This window comes from Euleptes europaea, chromosome 19, assembly GCF_029931775.1.
Source record: "Euleptes europaea isolate rEulEur1 chromosome 19, rEulEur1.hap1, whole genome shotgun sequence".
NCBI lineage: Eukaryota > Metazoa > Chordata > Lepidosauria > Squamata > Sphaerodactylidae > Euleptes > Euleptes europaea.
In genome coordinates this window covers 2,235,188-2,246,089 of record NC_079330.1, presented here as the reverse complement: position 1 = coordinate 2,246,089, position 10,902 = coordinate 2,235,188, and the positions used below count along the sequence as shown (strand labels likewise).

At 51.1% G+C, this 10,902-nt stretch overlaps 1 long non-coding RNA gene across 1 annotated transcript; it reads left to right on the top strand.

The window, feature by feature from the left end:
• The first annotated feature begins 7,769 nt into the window (after positions 1-7,769).
• LOC130491802 (uncharacterized) lies at positions 7,770-9,451 on the top strand. Its single transcript, XR_008933865.1, has 3 exons — positions 7,770-7,883; positions 8,006-8,116; positions 9,425-9,451. It is a non-coding gene; the product is annotated as an uncharacterized LOC130491802 (long non-coding RNA).
• Positions 9,452-10,902: the final 1,451 nt, after the last annotated feature.

Sequence of the window (10,902 nt, the reverse complement as noted above, 5' to 3'; positions counted from 1 at the left end):
GATCGCCTACGGTGAGGAGCGGAGGGCCTCTCTGGACCCCAAGGCTTGCTCGGAGCCATTGGTGACCCCGGGCAGGCTTGGGGGAGCACCTTTGACCTGCCCCCCACGTGAATCCCTGTGCCTGCTTTTCTCCCGGGTTGCTTCCTGACCCTTTGATATTTTATGGTTCTCCTTTCCAGCTATTTATTTATCAGGCTTCACTTAATTTTATTCATTTATGTTATTTACCGTCCGCCTTTCTCACTGAGACTCAAGGCGGGTTACACCGTGTAAGACAATACAATCAGCAGGATGGGACTTCCGATAAGCAGTGTGGTAGGATTAAAATCTAAAACAGAAATAAAGCATAAGTATCCATATGACATGCTAATGCAGAAACCTCATAATAAAAGAATGCACGCATTAGCAGGAAATATGTGTGACGCTCTAATAACTGATTATTTGCTGCTGTGGATTTGTAAGAATTTTTAAAAGGATTCTGTTATTACTGCTGCCGTTATTTTAATAGCTTTCCTTATATATTTTCCTTTCCTTATATATTCCTGATATATATTTTTTAATGCTGAGGTTTCAAAATACTGCTAAAATATTCTGCTAAAAACATTTTTTGGGGGCAAACCGGAGTGAGAATCTCTTGGCTGAGATCACAGTCTAGAAATAACCGTAATAGATAATAGTTATCAACTTACTGGGAAGGCCACGAGAAATCTCTCGAAAGGATTTCCCGCGTGGCTTTTCAAGAAAGCACTCTGATCTTTGCCTTGTACCCCGGAGGAACTGCGTCTCCCTCCCCCCGTATTTGCACATGGGGGATTCTAATAAATTCTCTTCTCTCTTTCTTCTCTTGGTATAGCAAGGTTTGGTTTCGCTTTGAGCCCTCCCAAGACGCAGCCACATCTGAATGCTGGAAGGCAGTCTCAAAGGAACGGACCCGACGCCCTGGACTGCCTCTACGTTGCGTTGGTGCTACAGGAAATGTTTTACACCTGGAAGGCAAGATGGTGCCAGCAGCAGCGTCTTGGGTCAGTCCTCAGCCATGGCCAAGAATGTGGCAACGGCGGGTGTGGAATTCAGCTTTCAGGGGATCCCAGTTGTCATTTTCCTTTTTGAAAAGGCAAAGATGCCTGCAAAGATATGCTTCAGGGTGTGAAACTGCAGGAACTGGAAAGGTGGGAGGATAAGATTTTTGATGGTGGGGAATCATGACTGGCAAATCCAGAACAAATGGTATATAGTAGGAAAAGCTTCAGAATAAATTAGAGAAATTGGGCATATTTGCATAATTGAGAGAGGTCAGCTGGAGTTTTTTGGAGCCGAATGTGAATATCTTGGGTGCAGAATTTTAATTCCACACCTCCCCCGTATTGTAGAGGAAACATATTTCTGGCTGTTGATTAGTCAAAATTAGTATTTTTTAATCAACCTCTTAGCCTAGGCTAGAGATTTACACCCTGAGGTGCTAATTTTCTGCTTGCAGGGAGTTTTTCCCTAGGAGGGGAACATTCAGAATTGCTGTCTCCCCCCCCCCACATACACACACACGAGGTGTTAAATGGCATACTCTGCCAACTGTTCAGTCATATTTGCAGTATTTGCAGCACTTCCTCTCTGGAAGCCTGGTGTCGAAACAAGACGCAGGTTTTCCTCATGTCCAAAGGCTCCTAAATTTTTATTTTTAGGGCCTTCCGTCAAGCTGCGGAGCAAAGGCTGCTCAGGGAAGCTCTGGACTGGTGGCGCTGGAGGACCCTCAGTCTGCCCCCTCTCAGACGCTCGGCCTGGGGTCTGGGTGAGGAACCCCTCCTCGCCTCGCTGGATTTGGATGAGAGCTCTGTGGTGTCGTCTGGCTTCCACAGCAGCCCACCCACCCTGCCTGCCTCCAGTGATTCTTTGGAAAGGGTGAGGGAAATGTCCTCTGCAGGGCACTGCGTGGCCCTTGGTGGGGTGGGGGACTCCCTGTGGGGAAAGCAGCAGTGGGCTGTGGCTCAGTGGTGGCGCCTATGCTTGGCACGCAGAAGGTCCCAGGTTCAATCCCTGGCATCTCCAGTTCAAGGGACCAGGCAAGGAGCTGATGTGAAAGACCTCAGCCTGAGACCTTGGAGAGCCGCTTCTGGTCTGAGTAGACAATACTGACTTTGATGGACTGAGGGTCTGATTCAGTAGAAGGCAAAGAGAGGGGGTTTAGTTGAGAGCAAGAGCATCTGCTTGGCATGCAGAAGGTCCCAGGTTCAATCCCTGGCATCTCCAGTCAAAGGGACTAGGCAGGTAGCTGATGTGAAAGTCCTCTGCCTGAGACCTTGGAGAGCCGCTTCCGGTCTGAGCAGGCAATACTGACTTTGATGGACCAGGGGTCTGATTCAGTGTAAGGCAGCAGGTGATGTTAAAGACCTCCACCTGAGACCCTGGAGAGTTTCATGTGTACCGGCATCCAGTTTGGCAGAGGCTCAGCTTGGCTGTCGTTGACGGAAGTTACCACGCAAAGCAAGCAGCCTCAGTGCGGTGCAGTTGTCTTTCATCCCCTTTGGCAAATGTCTAAGGCACTGTGCAGATGAGATGCAGAGCGCCACTTTTGCTCAGTTCGGAGAGGGATCTGAAGTCATACAGAGGCAGTTCTGGCGGGCTGTTAGAGGAGGCCCTGGAACTCCAAAAAATAGCAATTGGACTGGAAATGGATCCCCACGTTATGACGATCAGGTTGGCTCGGTCAGAAGGCCGGAATTGATTCTTGTCTCTTCCTGTGGCCAAGAACAGGTCAGCAGTCTGACGGGCAGCAGCCCTGGCAGCGTCTCCTCCTTGGTGACAATCACAGACCCCGGGCACTTTCTCCACCACCTCTCCCCAACCCCAGCACCCTCTCCTGGCCAGGAAGAACCTGGGGATGAAGCCGTGGAGTTCTGTGTTCAGGCATCCTCTCCTTTGAGGAACATCAAGTAAGCCAGTTTCTCTTTTTGATCTGTTTTTTTTTTTTTAATTGAACTGTGAAGGGGCTTGCTGAAATGTTTTTTTTTTTTTAAACCACTGGTGCTGTTTCCAAGACCCAAACTCAGTGGGAGGGACTGTGGCTCAGAGGAAAAGCATCTGCTTTGCATGCGGAAGGTCGTAGGTTCAATTCCCGGCATCTCCGGTTAAAAAATAAAGACCAGGCAGCAGGTGATGCGAAAGACCTCCACCTGAGACCCTGGAGAGCTGTTGCCAGTCTGAGTAGACAATACTGATCTTGGGTGGACAGATGGTCTAATTCGCAGAAGGCCTGGAGGGTCTGCATTCCCATCTTCTTAACCCGTGAGGTCTCCTGGAACAAAGTCGGGGTGGTTTTTCTCCTGGGCTTGTTGGCGCTGTAAAAACAGGTCGAATTTCTGTCTAGCAGGAAAGATGGCTTCATAAGAGATCCCTTCCAGTCTTTGGTTTTTTTTAGCCCAGATTGCGGAGTTCACTCCATCGCTGCGTCCTCGTCATGGGAAGTATCAAGATCCGGAGGTGACGAAAAGGAGATTTTAGAGGTTGGAAACGGCTTTGCAAGATCATACTTAATTGAATGATGAATGTGATTTTGAGGTGCCTCTGGGCAGGTTCCTCACCCTCCTTCGTCCCTCGGTGGCCGAAACCTCCAAGCGTGGCCTGCATAGGAATATGGGTTTATAGATAGAACCTGCCTTTCTGTCATACTTTATTCCCTCCTATGTGCAGTGCTTTTCAGCAGAATCTACTCTACCATCTCCAAAATGAGATGATAGAGTCTTGAGGTGGTATAATGGACTGCACCGTCGTAGACTGCGGGTAGGAGACTCAAATTTTTGAATGCCCTGTGGTTTTTCCCCCTTTAAAAGTCGCATCCCTGCAAACAGAAAACCAGTACCTCAGGGAGAAGAATGGGTGGTAACCGTCCTACGTTTTCAGGGATTTTTTTTAACACGAGGGAGCATTTAAAAAGCAACCCCACTTCCCCCACAGCCTGAAGCAATGTAGCCCCTTCCGCCCACCTCATTGCATTGTGAGTGTCGATCCTGCATCGGCTGTTTTGTGTCCTGCAAAGGTGTGCAGAGAAATCCAGGGATGCCCCCGCACGTGTGTGACCTTGCTCTTCTCTGTTTTGACTCCAGGATCAGAGGCAGCTCCTGGCAAGATGCTTTGCGCTCTGGTCGTCTCGGACTCTGCAGAACTTGAAAGGTCAACGGCTTCGCAGGCGCACCCTCCTCTCCCGGTAAGACTCCAGGGAACCAGGTTGCTCTCTTCTCTAGAGAGGCTGGGGCAGGAGAAGCACTCTCAGGTACCCAGCGTCCAGCTTCCATGGCGACGCTGAGTGCATGTATAATGCCAGTCCAGGAGAATCATGCAGTATATATAGAGAATCCTGCACCACCCAGTGATAATCATGGGTATTCAGTGTGGAATGTACCGGAGGAATTCTCATGATCTGGCCTGTGAAAGAACTGCTGCTTCTGTGGTTTGCCTATATGAATGTTTTTCATATTCATTTTTTCCCCTCGCTCGGAACTGCGTTTTCACAGGGCTCTGGCTAACAAGTGTTTTGAATAACATTAAGAATTAGGGAGAAACTGAGGGTCCGTGCTCCCCCAAGAGCGGTCATTCTTCCCCAAGCATCTTTCGTAAATAAACTTTGGGGGCAAGGCCGAAATGTGCCTTCAAATTTAATTCAAAGCGTGTGTGAAATTCAGGTTCAGCAACAAAGGTTTCCTCTGAACATGCACAGAGGGTTTCCCCCCTTGCAGCTGAGTAACCCTAGCCAGCCCCTGTTGTGATTGCAAGGGCTTCCCCCTCCCCTGAAATGTGGGGGCCCTCTTGCGTGCGAAAAGGTTAATTGTCCGGCGGCAGGCCAGATGGTTTCTTCGTAATGAACCCCTTCTCAGTCCTCCCCCCCCATCCGTCCGTTCCCCCCCCCCCCCCGCACCCATCTGGCAAATCTGGGCGTGGATCTTTTTGATGGCGATGAGCAGGCAGGATTCTCTTTTTTTTCCCCTCGTTAAAGATCAATTTGTGGGAGGAAATTAGCACGAGCCCAAGCCGAGCGAGGCGTTCCCGCCGGGGCACAGTAACCTGTCCTCAAGAAGGGAACAATAGCTTGTCCGGAGTCCCAAACAGCGGGAGCAGAGAACCCCTCCGCCTGGAGAGGAGAGGGGGGAGAATAATGAGCCCCAGGCCCCGAGGCTGGCAGGACAAAATTGGGGAGGTGTTGGGAAGGGTCTGCCCCGGTTCTACCTTTGAAGCTTCCATCCCAGCCTCCTGCGGTGGGAGGTGGAGGCTGGAAACGGTTCTTATGCCTCCTTTTTCCCTTCCCTGCTGGTACTGAAAGCCCTAATGGGAAGGGAGGCAAGAGTGGGCTGGCTGGCGCAGATGAGAGAAAGGATGCCCAGCAACACGCAGGATTCTGCTGGAACCCACAGAACCACCGCTGAAGAGGCTTGCTGGATCCGGCCATCAAAAGGACTAGAAACCTTGTTTTTTAAAAAGTGAAAGCCAAAAATTCAGGGCAAGGACCTGCATTCTCATGGGGACTATTCCTGGTGGGACCAATCCCCCCCCCCCCCACATTGCTTTGGCCCTGAGTAAGAAGCAAACTACGTATCACCAAATGTTGTTGTGTAGGATACCCTCGCTTGTGCCTGAATATGGAAAAACAATCAAGACAGCCTCCTTTTCCCCTTCGTTCCCTTCCCCCAGGGCTTTTATTTCCTGGTCTCTTGCCGCAGCCCGTACTTCTGCGCAGCACCGGGCCCATGTCTGTCTGCAGAGCGCCCGGCAGCGACGGCTTCTGGCCTTCTGCTTTGGGAGGTGGAAGACGGCGGTCTGGAGAGCCCGACAGCGAAGGGAAGGGGAAGGCCTGCGAAGGAGACCTGCCGGGGGCAGAGCCGTGCGGCGCTGGAGGAAAGCGGTCCGGGGCTACCAGGCCCTGCGGCCGAACACGGGGACCGAGGTGCAGCAGGTGGGGAGAAACATCGGAAGAGCCCTGCTGGACTAGACCAACCGTCCACCTGGTCCAGCATCCCGTCTAACACAGTAGCTGACCGGATGCCCCCACAGCCCCCCCCCCCCACCAACGGCACAAGGCTAAAACCCCTCTCAGTTCCTGTCTCTTTGAAACTGGCATTGAGAGCAGCATGCAGGGACGGGGGCTGTTTATTTATCTGAATATTTGTATCCTGCTTTTTTCCCCACGCAGGGGGTCTCCAAGTGGGCTTAAGATACATATAATATGCATTTAAACCTTACGCAACCCAGCAAGTCCTCAGTCCAAGACTTAAAGGGGGGTTCTGTTTAGCTCTCCTGGCTGACAGCCACAGATGTCTCCTCCTTTGTGAATCTGTCTTATCCCCCTTTTAAAGCTATCTAATCTAGTAGGCATCGCCCCATCCTGTGCCAGGGAGTTCCATAAGTTAATTCCACATGGTCAGAAGTACCACTTCCTTTTGTCCCGAGTCTGCCGCTTGCCAGCTTCATCTTGGCGCCCTCCCAAGGTGTAGTATTATGCAGGTGTGCCTGCTAAGAGTACAACGCACCCTCCATTTGCAGCAGAGGCAGGTACGGTGGCTGGAAAGTTTTGCCTCTTCCTTTTCTAGAGCTGCAACTACTGGACGAAAGCTGCTGCCTTCCACCTGTGCCTGCGGGAGAGGAGCAGTCTCATCGGAGCCCCCAAATTCCTGAAGATGCCCCTCTCCTGGCCGAGCAGTAAGAAATCCAGAGAGCCAGCATGGTGTAGTGGTTAAGAGCGGTGTACTCTAATCTGGAGAAGCAGGTTTGATTCCCCACTCCTCCACGTGAGCAGCGGAGGCTAATCTGGTGAATTGGATTTGTTTCCCCACTCCTACACACGAAGCCAGCTGGGTGACCTTGGGCTAGTCACAGCTCTCTCAGCCCCACCGACCTCACAGGGTGTTTGTTGTGGGGAGGGGAAGGGATTGTAAGCCGGTTTGATTCTTCCTTAAGTGGTAGAGAAAGTCAGCATATAAAAACCAACTTCTTCTTCTCTTGCTCTGCTTCTTCTGGGGCAGGGTCCCCACCTTTTATAGCCCGTGGGCACTTTTGGAAGCCTGACCCAGCTTGGGGGGGGGGGGGTGCAGCCACAAAATGGCTGCCTCAGAAGGTGAAGCCAGCCACAAAATAGCTGCCACGACTTATACCTTCAGTCATACAGTGAAGACCCTTGTGCTGTGGTGGCAGCTGCTTCCAAAATCAATGTCTTTTAAAAATCTGCACAGCCAATCAAATCTCCAGTGGTCAGTTGGAAGCCTTGCTGGGCAAAAGCACCATTTTGTACCGCTGCGGAGTCAAATGCTGAAGCAGGAGATAATCCGTTGCACATTAATGTGGGTCCTCTTCTTCAAGAGCAGAGAAGGAGCAGAGAGGAGGGACCCCCTCCCAGCTTAGCCGTCTGTGCCAGGCTGAATGGCAGCGCTTTCCACGTCTGGCTGATGGTCTACAGATGCCAAAGCAGGGCGGCGGGGCCTTCTCACCGAGGGCCCCCAGACGGTCCAGGCAGAGCAGAATGGAGAGGGAAACAAGCCCAGATCCGGAACAGCAGTGCTGAAATGGATTCGACGAGGTGGCTTTGGTAAGGACCCAATCTGTCCCTTTTTGTGGCATGTGCTCTGTGAGGTGACAGAGCCTCTGGATCGTGGCTTCAGAGAATTCTGGCACCTGATATAAGATTTGTCCCATGATAGGATAGTTGGGAAAGAGTATAATGCAGTAATCGATAGTGAATTCATTCTTTGTTTCTTTGACCCAACTCCAGGAGGAAATACCTGAGACTCTGGAGACACAACGTTCTCTTGCGGCGTTTCCAGGATGCCTGGAAGATGCGCTACCTGGTGGGGGCGTGGCTGCTGTGGAAGGATGCCTGCAGGACCGAGTGGGTGGTACAAGCTTTGGTAAGCGCCCACAAGAGTGGGGCGAGAGAGAATGACAACCTCTGCCTTTCACTCCACCTTCTGGCACTCTTCCAAAAATTGATCTGCTGAGACTGGTCCTTGATGCGCTTCCCCTCCGACAGGCAAGGCAGAGGCTGGCCCAGTGGGGCTGGAAGGCGTGGAGACGGCGTTACCTGCAGACTCGGGTGGCCGAGCGTTTCCTGGAGTCCCAAGACAGGAGTCTGCTCAAGAGGGTAGGGTAATCATTCCTGAACTCATTTGGGGCCACCTTTAGATGCACCACGAGATAGAAATGAATTAAAACCTTCTGTGAACTTGTGCAAATTAGTCCTTTACAGAGGTTGTCAGCTGCATCTCTGTATGATGTACTGCTCTGGCCCAACCATCTTTTCAGCCAGTGTGGTGTAGTGGTTAAGAAAGATGGTTTGAAGCGGAGGAGTCTGATCTGGAGAACCAGGTTTGATTCTCCACTCCTTCACGAGTGGCTAATCTGGTGAACTGGATTGGTTTCCCCACTCCTACACATGAAGCCAGCTGGGTGACCCTGGGCTAGTCACGGTTCTCTTAGAACTCGCTCAGTCCCACCTACCTCACAGGGTGTCTGTTGTGGGGAGGGGAAGGGAAGGTGATTGTAAGCCGGTTTGGGTCTCCCTTAAGTGGTAGAGAAAGTTGGCATATAAAAACTAACTCTTCTTCTTCAATCACCTTTGGTTGAGGTGAGAGTGTAATTCTGCTGCTTCTCTGCTTTGGAAGCATTCTGTTGCTCCTGATGCAGAGGAGGCTGCCTGTTGTATTTATATGTGAGTCACTGCTCTTGGCTGTGATTCACGCCGAGGGCTTTGCATGGCCTCAGGGCCACCGTTGCAGATATTCACGTGGCCCTGCTTCAGCTGCTGGTTTGATCAACTGAAAGTGGCAAGAGGATCCCTATTGGGTGACGGAATGGCACCGTTCAGACATAACCACAAACCCTGGTTTGTTGCTGCAGGATTAAGCCAGGGAAACCTCCTGCTTACCCACTCCCTTCTGCCCATAGCCAGTGAACAAAAGACACCTCAATTTACGGTAACTCGCAACTGGTCCTTGCATCCAAACCACAAACATTATTTTGCACCCTTCCTTACGAGCGAGGGTTAAACCTTGGTTTGGAATCCCAGTTTGTAGGGAAGAACACAGGCCGTTGGTCGTGGGTCAGATGCAACCAGAAATGCCAGCTTGCGGCAAATCTTTCACTCTGTCAAGCCTTCAACAGAAGGGAGAACAGAAGCCCAAGAATTTCCCCGGTTTGCTCAGGTTGTGGCCAAACCAGGCTCTCAACAGCACATGGATCTTAGGCTGCGTAAAGCTTTCTAAGTTTTTTTTAAAAAAGCATATTTTGGTAGCATGCCAGAAGCCAGGGTGAAGCAAAAAAGGAAAAGGGAAGGCCATTTGCCAGTGTGGTAGGGGCCAGAGAAGAGCTGTTTGCCCACCTGTGCCCCCTTAAAGTAAGGGATTTTGCGGGGTACCGACTGCCTGTGATAATTCCTGTTCCCTCTCTTCAGGCTTTTGAAACCTGGCGGCGCCTGGCAGCAAACGACCAGCCCCAAAGAAGCTTTTAAATCTTCAAGCTTGTTTCACACAACACCCTGGCAGATTTAACCAGTGCCGGAAGCCGCGTGCCAAAGGACACCGACACATCCCGGCGGTTTCTCTTCAATAACACACAGAAGCCAACCACTCAACGCCTCTTGGGTATTTTTTAAGTGGTGTGCATGTGCAAATTCGGTTTCCAGTGAAGAAAGTCCTGATTTTGCCAAGGGGTGAGCATTTCCCATCAGCACAGGCTGCATTTAGGCCTGGAGGGGGGATGAGGGGAACTGACTAAAAACATAAGAAAGGCCCTGCTGGATCAGACCCAGGCCCATCAAGTCCAGCAGTCTGCTCACACAGGGGCCAGCCAGGTGCCTCTAGGAAGCCACAAACAAGACGACTGCAGCAGCACCATCCTGCCAGTGTTCCACAGCACCCAAAATAATCGGTATGCTCTGAATAGAGCTGTCTCCCTGGTAGAACCACCTATAATCAAAGCTTCATTGTTTTTCTGTTATTTAACGTCTGTGCAGCATCGAGGGGTTCACCCCCAAAGGCTCAGGAAGCTCCATTTGTAGTGGAACACCCCACCCGTTCCCTCTGGGGGGGAGCAGTAGCCTTCTTCCTCTATTTAACCCCCCCCCTTTGTCCTGGAGCACAAGGATGTATTTTTAAACCAGCCTCTCGCAGCTGGAATTTCTTAGCCCTCTATGCCCGGCATGTGTTTACATCCATCACCACTTATTAAATGCTCAGCTAAGCAGGTGAGCACTCTCTCTCTCGCTCTTTCTCCTTCCTTCGCCTCCTTCCCTGCTTTTCCTTTTTCTGCTGATTAGGCTGCTGATGAAGGAATCTGCCGGGGACAGCTGAGGCCCCTGACAAAGCTGCCCCACCGCTCCCCTAGGGATTTCCTGGTGGAGTCCTCCCTCTCTCATTAGCTTGCGGTACAATTGATGGGTTTGGATTACCCCCTCATCGCTCATACCCTAAAGGATAGGAGGAAAAGACTTGAGCACAGGGACGGCTGTTCTTTAAACGGGGGCTGGAAATGGATCAGGTACCTACAAAGTCTGATATTTCCAGGCCTGGTCGAAAGCCTGCCTCAAAGAGCAAGGCCTGTTTGTTATGTTGCAATTATGCTAGGGGGGGAAAAACCCCAGCCCAGACACAGGAGGCTGGAAACGGCTTCCTCGTTCCTTTCGAAGGCTTCTACTCCACAGGACTGCGGCGAGATATTAAAAGAATGTGTGTTATGCCTCAGAAAACAGAAATGTGGCAGAGCAAGATTTCCAGAGGTTAAGGGGCGGGTTTGGGACTATGCTTGTGTTCAGAGGCCTGGGGTTGGGGTATGCAATACTGGCCCTTGAAACTGGCAGGCATTATGATGCTACTAGGCTGGGTATAAATTGCTAAAAGCTTAGCTAAAGACAGCAGGAAGCGAACTTTGAAC